A 25414-nucleotide genomic window follows, 5' to 3' on the forward strand; every position below is an offset into this window, starting at 1 on the left:
ATAAAGTCTTCGGGTGGTATCTGAAGAACCCCTCACTTTGGGGGGAGGAGTGAAACATAATATCACTCTGACAATTCTCATTTTAAAAACATTTTTCCTCTTTAATCCTCTATTTCCACATCACTCTTACTGCCCCACATAGTCTGGACCCAACAATGAGTTAAACTAAAATGGGAGAGAATGTGGTTTGACAACTTCTTAGCATTCCCTGAATTCTTAGCAATACACACAAGAGAGAGCATTTTGTTCTGCTGAAGGTTGCTACTAAAACTCTAAAATATTCATAAAGGTAGAAATATTATATTAATAGTAAAAGATACCTTTCATTCCTGCTCACACCAGATGGTACTGCCTTGTCATGTCTCTGTTTCCTTCTTCTGCTGAGCCCTGTGTCTGTTAGTGATGTCTTTTATTATTTGAATAACTATCATGGTTATCATTTCTTTTTTTGTTGTGCTGCATTGTAGTATTTACTTTTTTTTAGATTGATCATGCCAAAGATGTTTTTGTTATTGTTTTTTAAATTTTTGATTATTTTACCTACCTTTGTTGTTTTTGTTCTCTATTTCAATGATTTTTGTTTCTTTGTTATTTCTAATTTTTTGATTATTCTGTTGCTTTTCTTCTACATTTTGGAATTTAGCTAATTTTTTTCACCAATAATCTTTGTGTTTGATAAATGTACTCAAAGATACAAAATTGAGATTATATTGGCATGTATTGTTTTTACTTAATTCAGTATTTTATAATTTCCCATGAGTTGCTCTTTAACAAAAGCAATAATTATTTTTAATTCCAAATATAAGTAATTTTTAAGCTGTCCTTTTGTTATGGATTTCTAAATTTATTGGATTATACCCAAACAGCAAAATTTTAATGTAATCATGATTCTATAGAATTTATTGAGGCTTTTGTTTTGGCCTTGTATGTGAATCTGCCAAGTATTAACTAAAAGAATATATTGTTTTGTTGTATATACATTTCCACATGGAGCTAATTATTATTATTTTTTTTTACACTTGATTTTTCACTCTTCTTACTCAAACATTTAAAAAATAACATGATAATTAACACACCAAAACAGACAGATGGATAAATGGCACAGGTTAAAAAGCATTCTGGTATTTGATATACGGAAGAGATGGCCGTTCAAGTGAGCAGAGAAGGATAATGAGAAAATCTGATAAATGTCTTTTTATAAATTATTCAATCTTTCACTCCAGATGGGTAAAAAATGGCAATATGTGAACTGCCCCTTCTGCACACACATTCCAACCAGCGGCTTCTTTTCATACTTCTCTTTGATCTTATGGCCACCTCTGGCAATGGGAATAGAACCATCATTTTATCACAAACTAATCAACATCTGCCTGCATCACATGGGTGAAAAATATCAGCACAAAATCCAGGAGTTGATTGTCCAAGCAAGTATCAATGCTTACCACATCACATGGTTAACTTTGCAGAAATACCAGGTAATATCATCCCTGCCAGGGCTTAAAACAGTCACCTTTATATCAAAGGTGATGTTTTATGGGGCAGACTTTCGTAAACCATTACTAAACAGTGGTAATAATAACTGTATAACAGTGTTTAGTGATGGTTTACTGTCCTGGCCCTACCTTAACTGTTTTACTTTCCACTAATCAGTGCAAACTTACTCCACAGTCTAGTTGGTGCCACAATACACACCATGTTTACCTTCCCATCTGTCTTTTTCCTTCCTTTCACCTCAACTCGAGTGCTCCATGTCAATCTTTGCAATAAATTAGTGCTACTATTGCTACTGTTTCTAGCTAACATTTACCAAGAGCTGGCTATGTTCTTTCCCTATGTGCAGTCAGGAAGGTAGGACCACATGCTTGGGCTAACTATGGAAGCAGCCATTATTGCCTTTCCCTGTCCTCAAGCCCAACTGAACACAACTTGCCCTGCATTCTGTTACGGCCTGAATGTTGCTACTTTTGCTTATTCTTAAGCCCTATTACCAAAAGGGTAACAACATGTACTTTTATTTGTTACCAATCTTGGCATGAATGAACAATCTGCAAGCAGGGTTGGGTGAAGTAAAGAGGAGGCTAGAAGAGAACCTAGTCAGCAGAGCAAGGGGAAGAATCAATAACAAATAACTTTACCACTGCATTATTTTGCCATAGCTCAAATGTGATCTTTTTTCATAAGCCAAAGAGCCAAAGTGAGCACCCACACTATCTACTACCTGTAGAGGAACTGGACATTATTTCCCCTGTTTTACAGAGGAGGAAACCTGGAGCTCAGACAGATTAGATGCTCTTCCAAAGGTCACATAGCCATGAAGCTGCAGATCACAGCCCAAATCCAAACTCAAGCCTGAGCCTCTTTAGCACCACCCTTTCTATGTATTTCTATATCTCATAATATTGTTCTTAAATTTTCCTTTCTCTTGAAGTTGATTACAGTTTTTTTTGTATCTTTGTGCTAACATGAACCCTTCTTTATGGATCTTGCTTCAAACCTATAGTCCCTAGAAACTGGGCATGTGGAAGACATGCCTCCTTTCATGAGATAATTCTTTAAAAAGGCAAGCGGGTGGGGGGTGGGGAACACTACATAAGAGACCCAAGTCTAGGTTCACCAGAGACACAGAATCAACTGGGTATCTGCAGATAGAGATCTGTTTGAAGGAATTAGTTCTTACAATTATAGAGGCTCACAAGTCCACGATCTCCAGGGAAGACTGGCGGGTTGGAGATCCAGAGAATAGTTACTGCTGCCATCTTGAGTCCAGGTTTCTCAGGCCAGCGAGTTGGAAAATCACGCAGCTTTCCTCTGTTACAGGCTGTTTGGGGAGTCCTCAGTCTTTGCTCTTCAGGCCTTCAACTGATTACATGAGACTCACTCACAGGGTAACAACTGCTTTACTCAAAGCCTACTGACTCAAATGTTAATCACATCGAAAAACACCTTCACGGTGATTTCTAAGCAGTTGTTTGACTAAACATCTAGACACTATAGCCTAGCCAAGTTGGCACATACAATTAACCAGCTCAAGAAGTCTTGGGTGTGTGTGTGTGTGTGGGCGGTGTGCTCACAGCAGGGGGCCTGAGGAATGCCTCCCCTGTTTATAACACTCCCAACAGGAATCTGGGGTCATTGTGATGAGGGGAGCAAAACTTGTGGCCTCCATACAAACATATTCCCTACGTGTAAAGAAAAGAAAAATTATAAAATATGTATGGTGGGCATATGTGATAAATGTATAATTCTCTCAATTGTACTGTAGTTTTGAAAAATTGCCTAATGAAATATTAAAAAAAATATTTTTTAAAAAAGAAAATTGGGTGCAATTCATGGCAAAGGCAGCAAATATACGACATGTGTGTGCAACCACCCTCTCTGCCTGAGACCACGACAGACATCGCTCATCAGTCAAGGCCCCTCATGCAGTGAGTTCTACGAAGCTCAGCCCCACGAAGCCAGGCTTGGTTGGAATGGGAATTAATTTCAACTAGTTATCCCAGCCTTCCACATGGCCCAGAACCACCACCAGGTGTCATATTTGATGTGGCTACCATTTACGTGGGATCTCCACTTTCCGCTGAGGACTTTTCACAGCTAACATGTTTCTTTTTTTTTTTTTTTCCTTTTTTTTTTTTTATTGTTGGGGATTCATTGAGGGTACAATAAGCCAGGTTACACTGATTGCAATTGTTAGGTAAAGTCCCTCTGGCAATCATGTCTTGCCCCCATAAAGTGTGACACACACCAAGGCCCCACCCACCTCCCTCTTTCCCTATTTCTGTTTCTCCTCCATAACCATAATTGTCATTAATTGTCCTCATATCAAAATTGAGTACATAGGATTCAAGCTTCTCCATTCTTGTGATGCTTTACTAAGAATAATGTCTTCCACTTCCATCCAGTTTAATACGAAGGATGCAAAGTCTCCATTTTTTTTAATGGCTGAATAGTATTCCATGGTATACATATACCACAGCTTGTTAATCCATTCCTGGGTTGGTGGACATTTAGGCTGTGTCCACATTTTGGCAATTGTAAATTGAGCTGCAATAAACAGTCTACTACAAGTGTCCTTATGATAAAAGGATTTCTTTCCTTCTGGGTAGATGCCCAGTAATGGGATTGCAGCATCAAATGGGAGGTCTAGCTTAAGTGCTTTGAGGTTTCTCCATACTTCCTTCCAGAAAGGTTGTACTAGTTTGCAGTCCCACCAGCAGTGTAAAAGTGTTCCCTTCTCTCCACATCCACGCCAGCATCTGCAGTTTTGAGATTTTGTGATGTGGGCCATTCTCACTGGGGTTAGATGATATCTCAGGGTTGTTTTGATTTGCATTTCTCTAATATATAGAGATGATGAACATTTTTTCATGTTTTTGTTAGCCATTCGTTGTCATCTTTAGAGAAAGTTCTATTCATGTCTCTTGCCCATTGATATACGGGATTGTTGGCTTTTTTCATGTGGATTAATTTGAGTTGTCTATAGATCCTAGTTATCAAGCTTTTGTCTGATTGAAAATATGCAAATATCCTTTCCCATTGTGTAGGTTGTCTCTTTGCTTTGGTTATTGTCTCCTTAGCTGTACAGAAGCTTTTCAGTTTAATGAAGTCCCATTTGTTTATTTTTGTTCTTGTTGCAATTGCCGTGGCAGTCTTCTTCATGAAGTCTTTCCCCAGGCCAATATCTTCCAGTGTTTTTCCTATGCTTTCTTGGAGGATTTTTATTGTTTCATGCCTTAAGTTTAAGTCCTTGATCCATCTTGAATCAATTCTTGTGAGTGGGGAAAGGTGTGGGTCCCGTTTCAATCTTTTACATGAAGACATCCAGTTCTCCCAACACCATTTATTGAATAGGGAGTCTTTCCCCCAAGGTATGTTCTTGTTTGGTTTATCAAAGATTAGGTGGTTGTAAAATGTTACTTTCATTTCTTGGTTTTCAATTCGATTCCAAGTGTCTATGTCTCTGTTTTTGTGCCAGTACCATGCTGTCTTCAGCACTATGGCTTTGTAGTACAGACTAAAATCTGGTATGCTGATGCCCCCAGCTTTATTTTTGTTACAGAGAACTGCCTTAGCTATACGGGGTTTTTTCCGGTTCCATACAAAATGCAGAATCATTTTTTCCAAATCTTCAAAGTACGATGTTGGTATTTTGATAGGAATGGCATTGAATAGGTAGATTGCTTTGGGAAGTAGAGACATTTTAGCAATGTTGATACTTCCCATCCATGAGCATGGTATGTTCTTCCATTTGTTAATATCCTCTGCTATTTCCTTTCTGAGGATTTCATAGTTTTCTTTATAGAGGTCCTTCACCTCCTTCGTTAGGTATATTCCAAGGTATTTCATTTTCTTTGAAACTATGGTGAAGGGAGTTGTGTCCTTAATTAGCTTCTCATCTTGACTGTTATTGGTGTACACAAAGGCTACTGACTTGTGGACATTGATTTTATATCCTGAAACATTACTGTATTTTTTGATGACTTCTAGGAGTCTTGTGGTTGAGTCTTTGGGGTTCTCTAAGTATAAGATCATGTCGTCAGCAAAGAGGGAGAGTTTGACCTCCTCTGCTCCCATTTGGATTCCCTTTATTTCCTTGTCTTGCCTAATTCTATTGGCTAGAACTTCCAGCACTACATTGAATAGTAAAGGTGACAGAGGACAACCTTGTCTGGTTCCATTTCTAAGAGGAAAAGCTTTCAGTTTTACTCCATTCAGTAAAATATTGGCTGTGGGTTTGTCATAGATAGCTTCAATCAGTTTTAGAAATGTGCCAACTATGCCTATACTCTTCAGTGTTCTAATTAGAAAAGGATGCTGGATTTTATCAAATGCTTTTTCTGCATCTATTGAGAGGATCATGTGATCTTTATTTTTGCCTCTGTTAATATGGTGGATAACGTTTATGGACTTGCGTATGTTAAACCAGCCTTGCATCCCTGGGATGAAGCCTACTTGATCATGATGAATGACATTTTTCATGATAAGCTGTAATGTATTGGCTAGGATTTTGTTAAGAATTTTCGCGTCTATGTTCATGAGTGAGATTGGTCCGAAATTCTCCTTTTTGTTTGGGTCTTTTCCTGGTTTTGGTATCAGGGTGATGTTTGCTTCATAGAATGTGTTGGGGAAGATTCCTTCTTCCTCAATTTTTTGGAATAATTTCTGCAGTACAGGAATAAGCTCTTCCTTGAAGGTTTGATAGAATTCTGGAGTGAAGCCATCTGGACCAGGGCATTTTTTGGTTGGAAGATTTTTTATTGTTTCTTTGATCTCAGTGCTTGAAATTGGTCTGTTCAGGAGCTCTATTTCTTCCTGGCTGAGTCTAGGGAGAGGGTGTGATTCCAAATATTGATCCATTTCCTTGACATTGTCAAATTTCTGGGCATAGAGTTTCTGGTAGTATTCAGAGATGATCTCTTGTATCTCTGTGGGATCAGTTGTTATTTCCCCTTTATCATTTCTGATTGAAGTTACTAGAGATTTTACTTTTCTATTCCTCGTTAGTCTGGCCAATGGTTTATCTATTTTATTTATTTTTTCAAAAAACCAACTCCTTCTGCAGCGCCTGTGGCTCAAGGAGTAGGGTGCCGGTCCCATATGCCGGAGGTGGCGGGTTCAAACCTAGCCCCGGCTAAAAACAAAAACAAAACCAAAACAAACAAACAAACAAAAAACAACTCCTTGTTTCATTAATTTTCTGAATGATTCTTTTGTTTTCAATTTCATTGATCTCTGATTTGATTTTGGATATTTCTTTTCTTCTACTGAGTTTAGGCTTAGATTGTTCTTCTTTTTCCAATTCCATAAGATCTCTTGTGAGATTGTTGATGTGCTCTCTTTCTGTTTTTCAAATGTAGGCATCTAAAGCGATGAATTTTCCTCTCCAAACTGCTTTTGCAGAATCCCACAGGTTTTGGTAGGTTGTGTCTTCATTGTTGTTATGCTCAAGGAAGTTAATGATTTCCTGTTTTATTTCTTCCTTCACCCATCTGTTATTCAACAGAGGATTGTTTAATTTCCATGCCTTTGGGTGGGGTCGAGCATTTTTGTTAGAGTTGAGTTCCACCTTTAGTGCCTTATGGTCTGAGAAGATACAAGGTAAAATTTCAATTCTTTTGATTCTGTTGATATTTGTTTTGTGTCCCAGGATATGATCAATTTTGGAGAATGTTCCATAGGGTGATGAGAAGAATGTATATTCTTTACTTTGGGACGGAGTGTTCTATATGCGTCTATCAAGCACAGATGTTCTAGGGTCTCATTGAAGTCTCTTATATCCTTGTTTAATTTCTGTTTAGAGGATCTGTCCAGCTCTGTAAGAGGAGTGTTAAGGTCCCCTGTTATTATGGTATTATCAGATATCATATTGCTCAGACTGAGTAAGGTCTGTTTCAAGAATCTGGGAGCATTTAAATTGGGTGCAGATATTTAGAATTGAAATGTCTTCTTGTTGTATTTTTCCCTTGACCAATATAAAGTGATCATCTTTGTCTTTTTTGACTTTAGTTGCTTTAAATCCACATGTATCTGAAAATAAGATTGCAACTCCTCTTTTCTTCTGAATTCCATTTGCCTGAAAAATTGTCTTCCAACCCTTGACTCGGAGCTTTAATTTGTCTTTTGAAGCCAGGTGTGTTTCTTGCAGACAGCAAATGGATGACTTGTGTTTTTTAATCCAGTCAACCAATCTATGTCTCTTCAGTGGGGAATTCAAGCCATTAACATTTATTGAGATAATTGATAAGTGTGGTAGTATACTATTCGTCTTATTTTGTGAGAGTCCATTGCTTAGTTTTATCTTTTGCATCAGTGTGGAGGTTAGGTTCTGTCCTTTAATTTCTGAGTTCTTACTTTGCTGCTGATCCATTGTGGTGGTCAGTGTGCAGAACAGGTTGAAGTATTTCCTGTAGAGCTGGTCTTGTTGTGGCGAATTTCCTCAATGTTTGTATATCCGTAAATGATTTGATTTCTCCGTCAATTTTGAAGCTCAGTTTAGCAGGGTACAGAATTCTGGGCTGGAAATTGTTCTGTTTAAGTAGATTAAAGGTAGATGACCATTGTCTTCTTGCTTGGAAAGTTTCATTAGAGAAGTCTGCGGTCACTCTGATGGATTTGCCCCTGTAGGTCAACTGGCGCTTACTCCTGGCAGCTTGCAGAATCTTTTCTTTTGTCTTGACTTTGGACAGGTTCATCACAATGTGTCTTGGAGAAGCTCGGTTAGAGTTGAGGCGACCTGGGTTCCGATATCCCTCTGAAAGCAGTGTGTCAGAATCTTTGGTGATATTTGGGAAATTTTCTTTTATAATATTCTCTAGTATGGCTTCCATTCCTCTGGGGCATTCTTCTTCCCCTTCTGGAATTCCTGTAACTCATATGTTGGAACGCTTCATAAAGTCCCATAATTCTGACAGTGAATGTTCTGCTTCCTCTCTCTTCTTTTCTGCCTCTTTTACTATCTGAGTTATCTCAAAAACTTTGTCTTCTACCTCTGAAATTCTTTCTTCTGCATGGTCTAACCTGTTGCTGATACTTTCCATTGCATCTTTAAGTTCCCTGATTGACTGTTTCATTTCCTTCAGCTCTGCTATATCCTTTTTATATTCTTCATATCGTTCATCTCTGATTTGATTCTGTTTTTGAATTTCCTTTTGGTTATTTTCCACTTTAGTAGCAGTTTCCTTCATTTTTTCCATCATTTCTTTCATTGTTTTCAACATGTGTATTCTAAATTACCTTTCTGTCATTCCTAACATTTCTGTATAGGTGGAATCCTCTGCAGTAGCTACCTCATGGTCCCTTGGCGGGGTTGTTCTGGACTGGTTCTTTATGTTGCCTGGAGTTTTCTGCTGATTCTTCCTCATGAGTGATTTCTTTTATCTGTTTCCTTGCCCTAATTTTCCTTTCACTTCCTCTTGCTCTTTAAGTTCTCGTGCCTGTGGACTAAGGGTTACAGGACCAGAAGGGTGAGAAGGTTGAAGAGCAAAAAAGGGATGAAAGAAAGGAGGACTGAGTGATAAGAAAAAAAAAAGGAAAAATAGAGAAAGGAGAGGGGGTGGGTAAAAGGAATATTGACAAAAAGAAGAGAGGCACAGAAAGAGGGAGACTGAGCAATATAGGTGTACAGTAGGGTACTTTGATACAACCTTAAAAAAAAAAAACCACCTTCTGGGGGTGCCCAGTTGGTTGGTTCCCTTGAGGTCAGCAGCTCTTTGCTAACCTGATCAGACACAGTACCTCACCTCCACCAAGTAGAGAGGAAAGACAAAAATGCTATAAATCAAACCAAAACAAGCAAACAGAAAACTTTACGGGATAAAATTGGCTGGAAAAAACAAATAATAGCGGTGGAAACACTAACAAAAATGAAGTTCTAGTTATTGAAATAGGCAGCAATGGGAAATTATAATTAAACTAGAAAAATTGAGAAAGAAAAAGGGTCTGTATGGAAAAGGTTGAAATTAAAAAACAAAACAACATCAACATCAAAATAAACAAAAAAAAACAACCAAACCAAAAAAAAAAAAAAAAACACAACCAAAAACAAAGCAGTATGTGTATGTTATTGAATATTGTCTGGGCAACACGTGGTCTTCTGGGGTATGAGATGTTAATCGCAGTTCTGATACGACTGGAGGCTGCTAGTTTCTCAAACCCCAGCAGGTAGACACCCTAAATCTCTCTTCAGCCCACTTAAAAGGCACTTTGAACTTGTAAACTTGCTGAGCAGAAGCTTTCCCAGGGAAGTGCTTGTCGCTGGAATCACTGCTGAAGTGGCTATCCACTTACCCTGTGTGCCAAAACTGGTCTCCCTCTGCCCCCGAGGGTTAGGGCTGCAAGGTGGCTCAGACCCCGCCCTTGGGCTACTTGGTCGCTGGGTTACCAGCTCCCACCCAATTCCAGCTCTGCGACCCTGAGGGCGGAGCTTGCCGGGGCAGATCGCTCACAGTGGCTGCCTGTGACCCAGAGCCAAACAGTATTAGCTCCGTCTGGCTCAGCGGCTCAGACTGGTGCCCTAGACAAAGGCCAAAGTTCTCCGCACTCCCACTCAGGCTCTCCCCAAGGCATTTCAGCTGAGTGCCAAGTCCAAAGACACCAAAACAGTTCACAGGTAAGGCCTTTCTGGTTTGCAGTCTCGCTGCTACTGAACTTACAGTTGCGGGCGGGTTTAGACGGATTGAACACACGCGACCACTTGCCAGTTTTCCACTGTTTTAGTCCTCCTCTTGGGGTCCAGAAGTCTCTCGCTGACTCCCTGTATCCTCTCAGGGGTGATGATAGGCAGATCCCACCAGCCAGAGATGCCTGGAGTCCTATATCCCCAGACTCATGGTTCCCAGATGCAAGGAAGCTGTTACTCGGCTGCCATCTTGCTCCGCCTCCTCTGGAGCTAATTATTTTTAAATGTGCTACCCAAACATGCTATATTAAGAAGTTTTGCCTGCTATATCTTTCATTTTAAACCATAAATTTGTATATACCTAATTTTCCTTATTCTGAGGATTGGTGTGATAGATGTTTTAGGCTATACTGATAATCTGAGAATCATGTACATAATCCTTGTATCCTCTTGATCTGACATTTTTTAACCAATAAACAACATTTTTCTTTATCCCTTTATACTTTTATCTTCATCTCTACTTGGTGCATTATTAAAAGAAATATTTCTGATTTCATTCAGACTTACTGCTCCTCCTTCATATCTTTGCTAAAATGCCACATTTTCAGCAGGCCTTTCCAGCCACTGTATTTCGTTTGTTTGTTTTCTCACTATGATGTTTATTTGTGTGTGCATGAATACTCCAGTTGTGGATTGTGTGCATATGAGTGAGTTGCTATCTCAGTCTGCATCTGCTCTTGTTTTCCTAAATAATGGTGAATGTGGTTTCCTTCTAAAGGACTTAGTCTAATTAAAGGAAGAGTCAATGACTTGGATTGAGATAGTTCTTTTTGTTCTATGGAAAACCTTACATTTCTGCCAAGTAGGAATTATATGATTACTTTGCCAAAGCAGAGACATTTTTGTTTTGTTGCGGTATGTTTTTGTTTTGATGGGGAAACTGTTTTAATGCCCTCTTTCCCACTAAGCAATGGCAGCCAAGTGTTCTAAGGTCTTATCTCCATGACTAAAAACTTCAGAAGTGACTGACTTTGGGGGCACTTTAATCTTTCACCTCTCATAGGAGCGGTCTTTCAGTTACTATACAGAGTATAGATAGTCAAATATATTTCCATTTGGGGGTCCTTGAGGACAAATAACTTATAGTAGACTCTGACATTATTATGATGATGAAGTTCTTGAGAGGTTCAAAAAAATGAGAGGCTAAGATTATGAAATTAATGTCATCTTGAAATTAGCCTGTCTGTAGATGGGAGCTGCCTTGTGAAAATGTGTAAACGTAGAAGTATAATATAAATAGTGAAAAACACCTTTCAGCCCTGCTCGCGCCTAATGGTACTGCCTTGTCACGTCTTCGTTGCTTTCTTCTGCTGAGCCCTGGCTTGTCTTCCAAGTGCTGAATGAACTTTCCGTGTGTAGGTTCACTCAGATTACTTCCAGGACTCTGTTTTTGATTGGTTGTTGTTGTTGTTGTTGTTTTGTTTTTTAGACTCATTAACAACATAACCCTTTAATGCTTTTTTAACACTCAGAGCTGCTAAGTTTGCTATGACTTGTTATGCTAATACCACAGTTTTAGAGAGCAACATGAATTCCAATATGTATAAAGGATCAAAATTATGTTTGTAACCTATAAACCATTTAATTCTATTGATGACATTTTATCCTGGGGGGATTATCTAAAACATGAAAACATATATCTCATCGGTGTGTATATCCACCTGAACATTATTCATAATAGGAAAAAGCTGGGAATAACCTTGCTGGGAGCCAAAACATCTCACAAGAATGCCCCTTGCTATCTTGATTTTACAGGCAAACTGTTCTCAGGAATTCAACCGTAAACAGCAATGGTACTTTCCCCTTGCGTATCTCCTCAAAAATGCACCCCCTGCCTTAGGGTCCTTCTCCTAGTAATTTTCCAGAAACTAGCCCCCTCCCTGCCCTGTTAGGAATAGCCCTTAGTTACTTCCTTGTTTGTGTGCTTATAAGTCCAGCTGAAAAATAAACTCTTCAGAGCTTGATCAGACTCTTGACTTGCTCTCATTCTTTCGTGTCTCTTGTCCCCTCATTCGACTGACCCCTTTGTTTCCCAGGTCCCCGTTGAATTCCCCACCGGGGCATAACCTGAATGTATAGCCATGGGGGATTGGTTAAGGGAACTGTATTGTATCCACTTGGTGTAATATTCTGAAGGCACTAATTTGTCAGGGTTGATGTGACGCATTGGGAAGGACACAATATTATTTCTATAGTATTTCTGGCAAAAATGCACACATTCAAAAGTGTTCTGTCAAAACAATCAGATAAAACAAATTAAAGGGCATTCTTCAAAACAACTCTCCTTCACTTTCTACAATGTTAATGCCTCAAAAGGCCTCACAGACCAGAGAAAACTACAGAACTGCTCCAGATAAAAGGAAATTGAGGAGACATGACAACAACTGCAATGAATAATCCCAGATTAAATCCCAGATTGAAAAACACTCCATAAAAGTGATTATGGAACAACTGGCAAAATTTGATTTCATTGAGTTAGTTTAGATAAAAGCACTAAATCAATATTACATTTCATAATTTTGTTAATTGCATCACCAGGCCTTTGTTTCGTGGAACTCCCACCCTTGCCCTCCTTAGCCCTCTTCCTGCTTCACTTTCTACCACAGCATTTGTCCTGCTTCAATGCAATAGGATTTAACTACTCATTTTGTTCATTATCTCTTCTCTGAATTAAAAGGTCAAAAACACACCAAGCAGATATTTCATCTGCTTTGCTCCCGGAAGTATCACCACACCTGGAAAAGGAGCTAACACCTAGCAGGTACTCCACAAATATTTGTTGAATGAATAAATAAACACTTCCTTACCCTTTAGTTTTAAATGTGTGTCTTGTAGACAACAACGTGCCTATTCCCACGTTTCTGCATTCTGCGATACGTTGAGAGGGCTGGAAGACTGCAAGCGACATTTTCTAGGGTCTCTTGCCAACTGGCTTCCTGTCAAGCTCCACTAATAGGAATCCTAATAGGAATTTGTAAGGTGGAGGACAGGAAAAAATACCTCTCTTCTGCTTCCAGTTTGTGACAGTCTTCAGCAGCCGTGTGCAGCAGATGCAGTGACAGAACCACAATGGCAGCTACAGCACAGCCAGAGAGAACAGCATTGATTGTAGTGACAGTGTATACCATGGGCCTGGCCCTGGCCACAGGAGCAGCCCTGCTGTATTCTGAGCAGGGTGACAGCACCGCCACCAATTCCTTAGCAGGCATGGACAGCCAGGCTCCAGCAAAGTCAACAAGCTTTTGTTCTTTGGGTATTGTCCCATCTTCTCTGCTTCTACTGTGTACTGATCATCCTCTGCATTTTGCTTATCCAACATCTGTATAGGGTGGCCATAAAGTCCATGAAAATTGTGCACAAACTTTATGGCCAACCTGGAGTAGCAATGTCCTGTATTAAATCTCTACATTCCCAGTTCTTTTCTTGATGGGTTTTTGACAAACAAAAGAACATAGACCTAAATCTTATTTTTAATCTGATCTGTGTATCTCCAGATTTTCAAGTTTCCCATCTATTGAAATGACTCTGATAATCAGATTTTCTTATACATAATGCATAGTGTTCTAAATTCCCATATTTTCTTCATTTTTTCCCTTTTTCTCCTTTCCTATTTTTTATATTAGAAAGATTAAATTTTTAAGCTTGCTGAAAATTGTATTTTATGGTTTCTAAAATGTATTATTTTAATGATTTGATATCTTGAAAGTCAGAATAACTTGAAGTCTGTCACATTCTGTGATCATTGTTGGCCAAGTGGTAGTTGTGACATAGTTGTCATTTACTGAACATGCAGGAATATCAAAAGTTCCAGCATTAAAACCTACAGAATCGGTGTCAGCAGTTTGGAAGAAAGTCCTAAAGAAAACTGGAGAGAGTATTTTTAACCATTAGGAACCAAATGATGTGGGAAAAAGGGTTGGCAGAGGCAGTGAACTGGACAAATTTAGCAACATTCCTGAGCAGACGTGTAAAGTAGGCCTGCTCTGCCTGCAAAGCACAGTAGTCTCACTTTTACAAATTTTTAAAAAAAATACCGCAACACCACTCTTGATGGCATATGAGCTAATTTCATGCAGGAAAACACAAACATCAATGATGCTAAGTTAAGAAGTCATTTAGGAGTGTGGGACTCCTGTAAAAAAGTTTTAAGAATATCTTAACTAGTTTAATTTTGGCTTTCCTTTTTTTAATGTTGCTAGGAATGACAATGTTAAAAGAGCTAAAAGAGCTCTTTGAATATGAATGTGAATTCTGATGATAAGAAAGCATTGTCTTTACTGGCAGCCCTTTTTCATAGTGCTAAATGGAATGATGTCACATTTTATGATTGATGGCATCTTAAATTCTCTGTAAAACATTATACTATTTTTGCTTTTGAGTAATTATGATTAATTAAAACTCAGATTTGAATTTATTTTAACTATTAATTCCTTAAATTTGTTAGTATCTATATATTTTCCTTGAGACAGAAAATCATTCCCAACCCCCATTGATCTACAACATTTCTTATGTCTCCATCACGTTATAATCATCTGGAATTTTCATTCTAGGTTGTTATGAGGTTCTTTTGTTTTTTGTCTGTTTGTTCATTCTTTTTTGCTTATTAAGATAATAATAACACTTGCTAAGCTATAACTCATCGCGTTACTACCTCCTAGAATTATTTCTCTTTTATCTAGCATTCTTCCTCAATGAATAATTTCAAAAGTGGTCCTTGTGCGATAAATTTTCTGAGGTTCATTCACCTGAGCCTCAGACAATAATGATGTTTTACTTTCAACACAAAATATTAGTTTATTTGTTAAAAACCTATACTCAAATTTCTTTACCTTCAGTACATTTCACCATTTAATTCTTTAATCCATCTGGAAATGGTTTTTTTCCATACCACTTATTGAATAAAGTATTGATTTCTAATTCCTCCATTTGCATATACTCAATTCAAAGATACATCAATGCATGTTTCACTCCACTTCTCTGCATATTGTTTTGTCAATGCCACACTTCCAATTGTTAGACCCCCTACTGGAGTGACATACAGAGTTAACCCCTTACAGTAGCTCAGAATATCAACTAATAGTTACAGGGCATCTTTTCTTTCTTTGCAACCATCTCATCTTTATTTGTGGAAGATACTACTCAAATTACAAATGGCCAAACTTTATAATACCTACAAATATATTAATAAAACAATGTAGATAAACAATAAACCAACAAAGAGTTGGTTTTGTCTTCTAACTACAAACCATGAGTCCATAAGCAAAAACAGAATGAACATAGGCAAATATTTTAGGAGGATGAGAGATACTTATAGGGAAGGGGACTTGTTCCTCAGTCCTGATCATCCCATTTCCAGAAGACTTCTGCTTTCGTAGAAATGTTTGTATTTAAACTGTCAAAGGCAAAGATAGTTCTCTCAGATCATATGTGTTGCTTTTTCTTTTTTAACCATTGCCTTACATAGTTGGATACATTATGAAGCATCATCAAAAAGCCCATGAATATTATATTTTATTTAAATATAAATAACAGATTTTAGCACATGTGATTCTTTTTTCTTTTTTTTTTAAGACAAGTATAAAACAAAGTTTGTTGAGGAAAAGGAAAATAGGCTTACAGAGTAAGAAACTTTACCAAGCAGGACACATTTGCCGTAGACAGTGAACAGGCCTCCACTGCCAGGACAATTAAACAAAGAGGGCTATTTTTACCTGTCATTATCGACTTTGTCTAAAATTAAAATTGCAACTGAAACTTACTTTTTTTTTTTAATTTAAGGAATGTTGCCCATCCATTTATTTCCTATCCTTCTGATTCATGTAGTTTTAGATAATTTTGCTCATTACACCCAAACTGACAATATTCATCTTAAACAAAATGCATAATTGAGTATATATGTTGACCCAATTGGCACTCCTTTCATTGCTTTCTTACTTCTGTCACTTTGTTTTATGTTTCTTTTCTGGAAAAGAAGTAGTTTTTAATTTTTCAGTTTGTATTCATTTTTCTTACTTATTAGTCATAGTGACATATTAGTTACAGTTTTCCAGGGAAAAAGAACCAATTATATATATATGCAAGCACGTATACACGCACACAAAAATTAATTATATAAAAAAATAGCTCAGAAACTTAGTAAATGTAGAATGTAAATGTCTTGACACAATAACTAAGAAAATGCCAGGAAGGCTATGTTAACCAGTGTGATGAAAATGTGTCAAACGGTCTATAAAACCAGTGTATGATTGCATATGTACACAGCTATGATTTAATAATAATAATAAAAAAATAGCTCATGCAATTACAGAGGCTGAGAAGTCCCTGCTACCTGCCATCTGCACACTGGAGACCCAGGAAAGCCAATTAGTAAAGCGCAGTCTGAGTCTGAAAGCCTGAGAACCAGGGAAGGCAATCAGCGGACAGTACCTCCCAGCCCAGTGGCAGGAGACGACAATGTGCACCCATCGCAGATAGAAAAATGCTGCCACTTCGTCTTCCTTCTGGCCTTTGTTCTGTTCAGGCCCTCCCTGGATCCCGTGAAGCCTGCTCACATTGGGGGGGAAGCAACCCAATCTATTCCACTGAGTCCACTGATTCAAATGTTAATTCCATCCTGAAACACCCTCACAGGTACCACCAGAAATAGCATTTAATTTGGATACTCCTTGCTCCAGTCAAGCTGATACATGGGATTAACCACTGTAATATTTTCATAACTTTTTATTATCCTTAACAATCTTCCACAAAATAAATAATCTGAGGTTAACTGTCTTACTAGTATAGGTTTTTTTAAAACAAGGTATTTCTCTAATTAATTATATCATTGATCATGTTAATGAAACAATAATTCAATCACATAAAAATGGGATTCTCCACTATTATGCTGCATAGCTTATATTTGAACCTATGGCTATATGTATGAACCACACGCTCACCTCTCAGCCTTATCATTGCTTTCAAATATATTGAATTTATTTGCTTTTAGAAACACTATTTACAATAATAATTAAGATGGAACTTGATGCTGTTAAAATTTAATGACCTATTATTGTTTTTAACTTTGATTCATCTTTAACCTAAGACAGGACTTCAGTGAAAATTTCTGAGGGCACACAGGTAATGCCATTCTCATAAACAGCAACTTACCTAATGCAAAATTTTTGAGTTATGAATATTTTCTCTTCAACCCCTATAGGAACTGGTATTTACAGAAATGAGCTAGAGACTTAAGCAGCGACCTAACCCCTGCCACAGACACCAGTGTCAGTGCTCAGTTTAGGGAGGCTAACAGGCCCCCCAAATATGCCCTAAAGCCCAGAACCTGTGAATATGTTACCTTACATGGCACAAAGGACTTTGCAGATGTGATTAAATTTAAAGATCTTAAGATGAAGAGATTATCCTGGATCATCCGAGTGGGCCCAATGTAATCACAGCCATGCTTATAAGTGAAAGTGGAAGGAAAGGACAGGAGAATGGGAGCAGCAGACATGACTGTGGGAGAAGAGGTCGGAGAGACACAGGGCCACGAGCTGAGGAATGTGGACTGTTAATGGGAAAATGGAGTGTCTTCTACAGCCTGCAAGGGGAATGTAGCCCTACAGATACATTTTAGAAATCTTTCTTCCAGAACTGCAAGATAATTTGTGTCCCCTTCAGCCCCTAATTTTGTGGTAATTTGTTACAGCAGTGATAGGAAACAAATAAGACCCTGTTGATGGTCTTACCTGCTGTCTGTTCCACTAAAGGCCCCAGCATGTTGAGGCTGCTTGGATGAGGTAGACTCCCTCCCTCCCTGCTCCATGCAAAAGGCCTCTCGCTCACCAGGGTGGGATTCAGCTACTGGGTCCATCAGTTTTTAATGTTCTTGAATACTATTTCCACAAAGTCACTCTATTCTCATAACGATTCTTAAATTCCCAGTGTGTTTTCTCACTGCTACTGCTTTACCAGCTGCCACTTAAACCCCTTTAGCTGGGAGATACTACAAACCAACAATATAAGTTAGTTTACTTTCAACTCAGCCTCTGTAGGCACTCAGATACCCACATACTATCCACGATGTGTAACCAACCCTTGGCTAACCATTGACCTTGGCACACTCCTCTAGTCCTGGGCTAAGCCATGTGGCTGAGCTGAGACTCCCGCCTTGGTTGCAGGTTGGCAGCTGCCTGTCTTGTGTGCTAACACTCCTTACTTTTCAAGGTAGGAAGATTCCCTTGCATGGCTACCTTCCTCTGTATGTCCATGCTCAGCCAAAGTATTGCTTTGAGCTCCCAGAGGCAGGACACTTTAGATTCATGAGTGTTTTATCCTCCTTTGGGGTAAGGGGTCTAGATAAGATTAATTTTTGCTGTCAGTTGCACGCTTACTTCAGGACCACTGCCATGCACAATGAGCCATCCACTGGCCCTATCTATTTGCTAACACTTAGTGAAGTGAGTATCAAGGGTTTGTTGGGACTTTCCTCTTTCCAAGTCTTGGTCAAGCCTAACTGCATCTGTTCAATGGGTTTCAGAAACTTTGAATCTTTAGAAAGTTTGTTTATATCTTTTCCTTCTCAGGAACAATCCAAGGTCTTGTTACCCAATTTTTTCTCTGCAAATACCAACCTCTACATATTAAATATTAAAGGAATAATTAAAAATTAAATTTGATTCACTGGCCACCCTGCTACATGCATGCAAACATTGACAGGATGATTTCAAAAGAGATTCCTTGACTTTCCAAGTCTTGCAAAGATTTGATGTGTAAATCATCCTCACAGGATGTCATGCCTCTCACTAGGACATGGTGCAGGGTGTTCAAGGGCTGGGAGAGGACAGAGCTCCCTTCTGCACTCCCACCCCTGTGTTAAATACTCTTTCTACTGGGTGAATGCCTTTCTGTCCTCCCCACCTCCCTTGGAGTTTCTGCGTTCTTCTAGCTCTTAGTCATCAGTCCCATCTGGATAAATCCTTGGTTATCACTTTGATTTTTGCTTCATAAAGTGTTTTCACTTTAAGTGCTCAGTAGTATACAATTGATGATGAAACACTGTTTCAATTATTTTATGATTATGCATTTGCTATACATATACAGATGTATGTAGCACATTTGGTACAGATATCAAAATGCATAAAGGCAATTGATTATATACAAAAAATGCTAACAATATTAAATAATATTTATACCTAGTGAATTCTTATGTAACTTTTTTGAATTTTTGAATTACATGCTTATCTTTATTACATAAGCTTCCTAAAATGAGTATGTACCATTTTATAATAAAAAGTCAATTTTTACAGAAATTCTTAAATGCTGCTTTGCTGACTAGTTAATTGGCTTATAAGTTTTGAGCTGTAATAAAACATACTAATGATAATAAAATAAAATTTAAGTAATCCAGTTCCATACTCACAAACTCACAGTCACGGGAGTCAAAATCTTGCATATTCTGAAACTTTTTAGTTTATAGGAAATTGGTAAAATTCCTGGTTACACTTAAAAACTCAGTTGAATATCTCACTGCTATTTTGTATCACTAACTGGTAAAAAATGAACCACCTCAGACAATGGACAGATAATTTTTTCTTTACATGCTTTTTCCTCTCTCATTAGAAAATGCCATATACTTTTCTCATAGCACTAAATTACAAATATGATAAAGTCTATTAAAAAACACTAAATATTCTAATTCTAGAAATCACAAGAGTGAAAAGAATAAAGATGTCTCTCTGGTTCATTGAATTAAGTGTCAGCATCTCATGAAGCACAGCGAGCAAAGGTTTTTTCCTAAATTGTACATCAACCCAAGTCTCCTAAATGCTCTTTCTTGTACCAACTGCTAAGTGATTAATGGCGTTGCATTGATAATTTTCTCAAAAGACACTGCTAAACAGGAGAATACTGTGTCAGAGAAAATGAGTTTGAGGTTCAGGGAAAAAAACATTTTTTCAGTCTTAAAAGAAACATGGTGAGTGTTAAAGGAGGTGTACAGATTCCACATCTGCTTCTCACTTTTATTTTCTGCTGTACAGTGGAAGAATAAGAGTTGTTTGGGGCTACACAGTACAACACAAAACAGTAATAAAGAAAGCTGATTAGCAAATAAATAAATAAAGGAAAGGTCCATGCATACTTTTCCCACTACAGATAAGAAAAAAAGCCTCACAAAATTAGCATGGGGCCCCGCAGGCAACGGATTGGACATTCCTGGCTTAGAAACTTTATTTTCAATATTTTGTGTGTGTGTGTGTAGAAATGCATAAACATAAACATATGATCTTGATTAGATACCTTAAACTGACGGTTTTAGTGCAGATCTGAATTTAGGGCTTTCACATGAAAGCTATAACCCAGTTACAACCTAAGAATAGGGGGAAGGGGGAAAGGGAGGGGAGGGAGGAGGCAGGTGGGTAGAGGAAGGGTGATTGGTGGGATTACACCAGCGGTGCATCTTACAAGGGTATATGTGAAACTTAGTAAATGTGGAATATAAATGTCTTAGAACAATAATTAAGAAAATGCCAGGAAGGCTGTGTTAACCATTGTGATAATAATGTGTCAAACGGTCTATGAAACTAGTGTATGATGCCCCATGATCATATCAATGTACACAGCTATGATTTAATAAAAAAAAAAAAAGAAAGAAAAATACACATTTCATTTGAAACTTTTTTTAGTTGAACAAAATACATTGGAGAATATTAAAGGAATACTCTCTAAGATACAGTGTCATGGCAGAAAGACTAAGGGAGGCATCTTAGTGAAAGTACATTCCCGGAATTACTACCTAGATTTTTTTTTTTTTTTTTTTCTGGTTGGATGGATGGATCATTCTCTGTGTCTTTTGATTGAAGACAAGAGTGTGGGGATGATTTTGGTCTGTCTATAGCATGTGACATTATTTCTGGCACAAATGTGCACACAAGCTTTGTAAAGGGCCAAGCTTCTTAAGGCCCTGCTTGGCCTGAATGCCCTCTGGGTGCAGAGGTGACAGGTGCTAACTGCACACCCTCCCAGCAGCACTCTCTCTGGCTTCAGTGCCCTTGGATTCAGGGTGGCACCAGGAGAACCCCACACATGCTCACAGACTGTGCTGGTTTCATGAGGTTCGGTCCCTGGACCCCCTACAGGCCGGAGTCCCTGAAAGGGAGAGGGCCCTGATCTGAGCACAGTGGGGAATGAGAAGTGCACGCAGAGGCCATGGGTGCTGCTTACACCCTGGACTGGCCATGCCAGCTGGCCGGGTTGGCCTGGCATGTCACATGGTGTCTCTGAGCCTCTGTTTCCCTACTTGTGAGAAAGGACTGGTTCTCTCTTCACAGACTTTCTGTGAGGTCAAATAGGACTGCATTTGCAGCCAGCTCTGTGCACATTTCCAGGCCATGTGAAACTGTGGAGTGACCAACAGTGGTCTGAGGGCATCTGCCCAGAGAAACTGAAGGGGATGGTCAGAGGCAGGGCACAGAGCAGGATAGGCCAGAGGGCAGTGGGGCCCCTACAGGCCCCGTCTCTCCATGCATGCCAGGGGGTGCCTCCCCGTCCTTGGATGGGCTCACATGCCCGGGCATCAGCCTATGCCTTTGCCCTCAGGTTCTTCTTCAGCTCCATGACCTCAGCCTCCGTTGGCCTGGTTTGTGGGTTTACTGTCTGACTTTACTTCTTTATTCAATTTCTTATTGACTCGGACAGGCTCCTTAAGGACGCGGGGTTATTAGATATGGACCACTGTGTCTGGGGCTTCCAAGAGGTCTTGCTCTGGCTCAGGCTGGTCCCAAATCGGTGAGCTTGGGCAATCCACCTGCCTCAGCCATAAGTCAGTGTTTGGAAACAAAATGGGACTAAAGGGAAAATCAGTTATGCAGAAGCATTTGGGTGGAGGAGTGACTGGTTTTGTCTCATCTCTGTTTTGCACCTGGGAAGAACAGCTTGTAATCCCCATTTATCAGTGTGGAGTTGAACAGACTTCAGTTTGGGGAGCTAGACTTGGCCTACAGGCTCAGAACCACAGTTTGCAGGACCTCACTTCCGGGCTGTGAAGACTTCCATACATGGTCTGAGAGGGCAGCCCCTATGGATGTGGGAGGCCTGTCCCAGGCTCTGGCTTCACACGCTGACAGCTGCTCGTGGGGACCAGGATCCACCTGTACTTTGTGTGAGGAACCTGGGAAGGTCCTGAGAACTTCCTTTTCCTCTACAACTGTATGTGAGGCAGATGTGCATTTAACAGTTGGTCAGAGGAGCTGATTCAGTGTCCTTGACTAGTAATTCAAATGTCTGAGCTTCCTCCGAGGTAGCATCTGTCACCTCTTTTTTTCTGTGAATGGGCTATATTTCCCTTTTTCTCCGTGGTTCTGTACTGTTGATGAGTGCTAGATATTCTGAGTATGATAATGTGACTCTAAACATCAGATTCCATGGCTGCCCTCACTCCCCAGGGGACCCAGACTGGCCAAGGCCCTCGCACTCATGGGACAGAGTGTGACTTCTCTGGGGTGGACGCCCAGGCAGCGCCCTTCAGCCAGCACAGTCGCACGGCGGCCCTCACGTGGCAGACGGGGGTTCCGAGGCTCTCAGGTCCATCTAACTGCGCCTCCCAAAGCTGGTCTCTAGAATGAGTTTGTGTGTTTCCTCCACTCTGGCAGCAGGACATTGTCTATATTCCTCTCTCCGTAGATTACAGAGACTCCGCAGGCAGAACCCAGTGATTTGCCGCAATTAGGTTCTCTGTCTTCTTCCTCCAAATTCGCACTGCTGGGCCATCTTCATTCAGGGGGAAGATGGGCAGCACAACAGTGCATGCGCTCAGATCAATCGGCTGGAGGTCTGAAACCTTTAATTCTGTGTCAACAACAGACACAGATGGCACATTTGTCAGAAAAGGTTCATCCGACTCAGTCCACGAGTAACCACCAAACACAATGTTGTGTCTGTCGAGCAGCTTCTCAGCAGCTTTATGTCCTCTTTTTTGGCAGTACTGGGCCCAGAGTCTAGAGTGGACTCTGTAATTCTGCCTCCTCCCACCCAGTTCCAGGCTCGATCCCACTGGGGTCCTGCCCAGGCCATGCCCAGTGGAGCGGGCTAGGTCTGTGGGCTCGGCCAGCGGAGCCACCGCAGACTGGGCTGGGTTGTCTGGAACCGGTGGGACCGCGTCGGTTGGGTCAGTTCTGAGCTGGTCAGGCCACACGGCCCAGGTCAGTTGGGATCGGCCTGGTCAGTTCCAGTCAGCCTGCGTGGGGTCAGATAGACTCGGGTCAGTTCGGGTAAGGCCACGGAACCAGGCAGCGGGGTCGGTTCAGGTCAGTTCCGAGCGGGTCAGGGGGTCGGGCAGGCCCCACGGGACTGGGCAGAGGGTTCTGGCCGGCCGCTCACCCGCCGCCCCGCTGGAGCAGCTCCACGAGGACCGTCGGCCAATGGCCACGCAGGACAGCGCCTGCTTCAAGGTCGCCCGCGGCCTTGTCGAGGGCGCGAGCCGGAGCCGCGCGCCCCGGAGTGTGGCCACTGCCACCGCAGCCTCGGCCACCAGCCCCGCCCAGTGTCTTTCCTTTGAAACTTTACTACTGACTTGTTTTGTGCCTTTTAACCTATCAACTTTCCATCTCCCTTACTCCTCCCAAGGCTGTTGCTGTGGTGGGAAGAAACATGGACTTGATGGCGCGGAAAGCCAGGCTCCAAGCCGAGCTTCACAGCTTGTCAACTGCGTCCTTCCAAGCAATTCGCTTATGTTGTTCCTCACCTGTTAGCTTCCTAAAGTGAGAAATGACAAAAATTACACCAACCTCATTACGCTGAAAAAGATGAAATCAAATCTGTAAGTTTCACCAGCAAGTGATATAAAATAAAATCAGCCCCTTGTGGATACGGAGGAATGACTGCATACCTTGTTAACTTTGGTCCTTCCCATCCATCCACAAGACCACTTGTAGGATGTACAACTTGATGATTTTCTATTCATATGCAGTGGGAAGTAATTGCCACCATCAGGGTAATCAACACATCTGTCACCTCAGAGTAACTTCTCTTTATCCTAGTGGTGAGAACACTTAGGATCTACCCTCTTATACTGCCCTCATGTCCCTTCATCTTCTTATACCATCACCAAATTCATCTACTCAAATGCCTAGGTTTTTGTTTTTAAGAGATGGGCCCTTGCTCTCTTGCTTGGGTTGAAGTGCAAAGGCAAGCATAGCTCACTGCATCATCCAACTCCTTGGCTCAAGGGATCCTTCCACCTCAGCCTCTTCACTCACTGGGACTGCAAGGGCTCACCACCCTACCCAGCTAACTTGGGATGACTTTGTTTTGCAGAGGGGGTCCCATTGTGTTGCCTTGCCTCAGTTGTACTTGAACTCCTGAGCTCAAGTGATGCTCCCAAGAACCTGGGATTACAGGCGGGAGACTCCATCCCCTGCTTAAATGTCTTTGTATGAGAAGTTTGTTTGGAAAAATTGAAGAAAAGATATTGAGTTTCACATCCAGATCAACATGGAATAAACCACATACCACACAAACAAGATAAGGGTAAAAAACTTTAAAAGAATAAAAAATATAACCAGAGCATACAGGACAATAAAAAATATGTCCCCTGGGAAGTCACAAAAACCTCAGTAAAGATGCTATAAACTTCAAAAGTGAAGAAAGGGAATTTTGAGGATTAGAGAGATATTGACAACAATGTAGCCCAAAGGATTTGGGGAAATCATTTACAGTGGCCACCCTCTGAGGACTTCAAATCCAAAATTTAAGGTAATTGCTTAATAGTAAACCATAAATCGCTGTGGCATCTACAGTTATCTCCCTCATCCACAAAATGGCATGTTAGATTCTTACTCATGTCTGTAACTGATTATCACTCCTGATCAGGTTTAGGAGTTGTCCACAGAATAAGCAAATGAAACATGTCCCTCATATAGTTTATATCTCAAATTAAATAGTGAAGTTTTTGTTATATAGCTAGAGATGTTGCAATAGAAGTATAGAGTTAGAAAGAACTGGATGTCTACATGTAAAAGACTGAAACTGGACCCACACCTTTCCCCACTCACAAAAATTGATTCAAGATGGATAAAGGACTTAAATTTAAGGCAAGAAGTGATATAAAATCATCGAAGAAAGCACAGGAAAAACACTGGAAGATATAGGCCTGGGGAAAGACTTCATGAAGAAGACTGCCATGGCAATTACAACAACAACAAAAATAAACAAATGGGACTTCATTAAACTGAAAAGCTTCTGTACAGCTAAGGAGACAAT

At 40.1% G+C, this 25414-nt stretch overlaps 1 non-coding gene and 1 pseudogene across 1 annotated transcript; one reads left to right on the forward strand and one right to left on the reverse strand.

The window, feature by feature from the left end:
* The first annotated feature begins 3058 nt into the window (after positions 1 to 3058).
* LOC128587064 (small nucleolar RNA SNORA11) lies at positions 3059 to 3187 on the forward strand. The gene has a single exon (XR_008380490.1). It is a non-coding gene; the product is annotated as a small nucleolar RNA SNORA11 (small nucleolar RNA).
* Positions 3188 to 22838: 19651 nt separating this feature from the next.
* LOC128585521 (pachytene checkpoint protein 2 homolog) lies at positions 22839 to 23945 on the reverse strand (annotated as a pseudogene).
* Between the last annotated feature and the right edge of the window lie 1469 nt (positions 23946 to 25414).

Source organism: Nycticebus coucang, chromosome 5 (genome assembly GCF_027406575.1).
Source record: "Nycticebus coucang isolate mNycCou1 chromosome 5, mNycCou1.pri, whole genome shotgun sequence".
NCBI lineage: Eukaryota > Metazoa > Chordata > Mammalia > Primates > Lorisidae > Nycticebus > Nycticebus coucang.